The sequence below is a fragment of the Engraulis encrasicolus genome, chromosome 15 (assembly GCF_034702125.1).
Source record: "Engraulis encrasicolus isolate BLACKSEA-1 chromosome 15, IST_EnEncr_1.0, whole genome shotgun sequence".
NCBI lineage: Eukaryota > Metazoa > Chordata > Actinopteri > Clupeiformes > Engraulidae > Engraulis > Engraulis encrasicolus.
The window spans coordinates 45,362,649-45,366,714 of record NC_085871.1 but is presented as its reverse complement, the minus strand read 5'-3'; the positions used below and the strand labels follow the sequence as shown (position 1 = coordinate 45,366,714).

At 41.0% G+C, this 4,066-nt stretch overlaps 1 long non-coding RNA gene across 1 annotated transcript; it reads right to left on the bottom strand.

Annotated features, from left to right (window-relative positions):
• Positions 1-569: 569 nt before the first annotated feature.
• On the bottom strand, positions 570-3,908 carry LOC134464683 (uncharacterized). The gene is made up of 5 exons (XR_010038020.1): positions 3,567-3,908; positions 3,281-3,412; positions 2,991-3,088; positions 1,933-2,009; positions 570-607 (listed from the first exon to the last, which is right to left on the bottom strand). It is a non-coding gene; the product is annotated as an uncharacterized LOC134464683 (long non-coding RNA).
• Positions 3,909-4,066: the final 158 nt, after the last annotated feature.

Here is a 4,066-nt window from a genome sequence, read left to right as displayed (position 1 = left end):
GGCCCCGCACCTTAATGGGCCCCTATTTTCAGTAATGTAAAAAATAAAACAATGGGGGCCCACGAGGGTGCGGGGCTCACCGGGAAATGCCCGCCATGCCAGATGGCCAGTCCAGCCCTGTTTCTATTCAAGATGTTGACTATCACCATTATTTTCTATTTTCATGGGGCTGGTGGCCCCGGTAGACTTCATCCAAATTTCAAAATATTTTACACAGTGTGTTTTTACTGGGTGTAGAACATTTTTACTATAGGGCCAAGGCCATATCTTTTCATAGGGGGCAACTGATGCACCCTAATGGTGGTGCTAAGTATTCATGAAAAAGGTAACATTAGTGAATGGGTAGCATGAATTCTGGAAATAAACAACTAAGAATCTTACACAGTGTACATTTAAAAGCAGTGCAAAAACTGATGAAACAGACGGTTAGAATGAAACAGAAATTTGAAAGTGTACTTCCATTCTGGAAGGTAACAGAGATTAAGAGCATAAACCAAAACAAACACTGCAATGGCCACAGGTACGTTACCAATGTCGTTGAGGACTCTCTGCCGATCACACGCACACAAAGACAATACGTTTCAGCTGGACCGTCCAGATCAACATCCTGGAAAACAGTAAACAAAACCCATGATTGAAGCCGTAAGCGGTATTTGTGAGTGCAAGTTTGGGGCATTTCTAACACACTCAGAGATGGGAAAAGTAGTATAGTAGTATATTTAGTATAGTTTATGAAAGGTATGAGGAGGATGTTGACTTGTGTGCCCTCACACTGCCTGTTTAGGCAATTGAATGTGAGATCAAACTGATGTTCAATTACCTCTCTTCGTTTTTGGTGTGGCTATGACCCCATTCTGGAGTATGTTTCTCAACAGCATCATTGGTAACTACAGTAAAAACTTTGCTTGCATGCAATTTCCCATTGGCAAAATACCAAGTCGCTAACTAACAACGGTGCTTTTGAGAAACAGGGTCATGATCTTTCCACGAGTGTTGGTGAGAAACTTTACACATACAGCTAAGTATACAGTGTGAAAAATTGTTACAATACATTACATTACACTTAGCTGACGCTTTCATGTATTCAAAGCGACTTACATTTATTACTTTTCAGGGTATTGGTTACAGGCCCTGGCGCAATGTGGGGTTAGGTGCCTTGCCTTAGGCACTTTAGCCATGGATGGAGATGTAGTGACAGGTCAGGGGAGATTCAAACCTGCAACCAATAGATTGAAAAACCAACTCTCTAACCACTAGGCCACGGCTGCCCCACCAGCACAATTATTAGTATTTTGAACATTTTGGCCCTTTTAGGCACATTGTCAACCAAAAATTGTATGAGAGAGAAAGATATGTCAAACCCCACCCATCCAATGCAAAAGAGTCTGCTCAAAGTTTGGTCTCCTAAGGGGGAGTTGTCTAAGGTGAAACTATGAGAAAACTATTACCCTACAGCACGATCGTATTCCAGAACTAAAACCTATATTGAGTTTAAGTTTTCTTCTAAGATAACTTCTGCTGCTTCAGTAATGCGGCCTTCGCAATGTGCCACAGCAAGTGCAACACCCTCATGGGTAGATAGAGACCTGCAGAGATCTACAAATCAGAGATGACTGGTGTTGGATTGAACGTGAAATTTGGCAAAGGGTTTGTGATGATGTGAGGGTGCTTTAGCAAAGCTGGAATTGGGCAGATTCGTGTTTGCAAAGAACACATAACTGAGGCCAAGATGGCACATCAATGCAAGAAGGTTTGGTGTGTCCTCCAGCAGTGTCCAGAACGTGGATGAGATGCCAGGAGACATGTCAGGTAGCACAGGAGGAGCCCACCAGAGCCCAACAAAATGAGCCTCGCAGGCCACTGATGTGTGCGATCTCCCTATGCCACCTAATAACGAAAAAAGACAGATCTAGCTGCCGAGTTGTAACATACCACTTTGTCTGGCTCTTCATTCAGGTAGACCGTCAGCTCCTCAGCATGCACTCCCTCTTCACATCAATGTTGTCAGTCTGCGTATGAGGGCCGGTCAATGTATGCCAGGAAAACAAACATGCAGGAAAAACATTTTAACCAACAGGAAGAATAAACGCAGTACAGGTACAACCACATTAAACAAAGGACACATCTCATTTATCTAGTAGCGTAGTGTATCGTTGGTACTGGCAGTGAAGTGGTACAGTACATCACTGTTTGATATGGCATGGTGCAGCTCTGACACTTTTCCATTAGCCCCAAGTACTCGGTACCATTTCAGCACTCAGCCCTGGTTCCAAACGTACTGAAGTTATGCCAAAATGTGACGTCTGACCTTAAAAAGGTACACTGTGCAGGAAATGGTCAAAAAAGGTACTGCAACTACGCTGCTAATTGAAACTGGGCTGCCTATTGCCAAATTTGACCTTTTCATGAAAGCTTACCAAGTAATAAACTAATATTTTCTAGTATGGCCCAAATACAGTCATTTCTGCAGCTAAAAATGACTATTTCTGGAAATTCAAAATGGCGGACCATGGAGAAGATCCCCCTTTTCATGTATGAAAATAGCAATTTTTCCGTCATAATGAATACTTAGAATTTGATGGTGGTGGTAAGTATTCATGAAAAAGGTAACATCAGTGAATGGGTAGCATGAATTCCGGAAATAAACAACTAAAACTCGTACACAGTGTACCTTTAATTCCCCTGATCATTTCATGGGAATCGCAAGCCAGACAGACATGAGAATCAAATAAAAAAATTAAATAATAATAAAACAGAGCAGCAACCACATCAACTGACCTGCAAAAGACTGTTATATCATTGCCTAGGACTGCTGTGTGTAAAGCCAGCTGTAGTTAGAACTGAGGTGAAGACAATGAGTTCAAAACTGGCTGAAGGATTGAAATTAGTGGTAGAAATGCAATATGATCCAAGACACCCTACTTCTCCCCATTACATTAGATCTCGAAATTTTAGCATTACTGTGATGCATGGCAGTGTGCATGTTTTACCTGAGTCATGGGCACCAGGATCCTCTGTATCTTCCTTGCATGAGAAGCACCTTTCTTGCTGAAGACCCGGAGCAGTGTTGTTGAAAGACCATCCAGCTCTGAGAAGAAATTCAACAGCAAACCAACTGTCATGATCCTCTTGAACTTGGCACTTAACTTGAAACAGGGCACAAAACACATACCTACAAAATACTTGTAACTTAAGACTTGTGACAAAGGTTACAAAAAGGCCTGCTGGTCTTACTAAAATGAGGAAATAAACACACAAAAAAAATCAACAAATAACTTACCTCGCACATGTTAAAAAGAGCAAGCCATCTGGATTTAAAAACTGCAATCGTGGGGGCATCACAAATTACTTCATGCCTTCAATGAGCAAAGGTCTTGGTCAGTTGAGCTGAGGACCCAAACGTCTTGAATTTCTGTTGTGACCAGAAAGACAGATAAACTAATATAGGTGAAGGAGACAGCTATGCAGAGAAAAATGTAAAATAATGACAACAGATTTTACACACACACACACACACACACAAGCTAATAGTCATAGATTAGATACTACACAAGAACTTTCATCACCTTTTTCAGGGGCACCTTGTGAGAGGTAGCTGAGGTGAGGACCCTACAAACATCTTGAATGCTGAGGAATTAATATAGGTGAAAGAGACAGTTATGCAGAGAACAAAAACCCAAATAATAGTAACATATTCTACAAAGAAATTCAGTAAATGATTAATTACAAAAAATAACAAATTAACAGTATTTATATTTGCAACAATATGCATTTCTACCTCACTCAAGGTACAGTATATATTGAATGTAAATGCACTGGAATATCCTAAAGTGATCATTGATACAAAAAACTTGCTATGTCCTTTTTACACAACAAATGTAGAAGATCGAGTTCGAGGGAATGAGGGACAGAAGGGCGTTTGCATGCGTGTTTCACTTGATACTACTGGGATTCACTTTCAACTATTTCAAAGGTCATAGCCAATTAGGCCTACATACATTGGTAAGTGACCCACGACATGAATCAAACCAGCTGCAAACTGCAGCATCTAGTTCTACACACGACG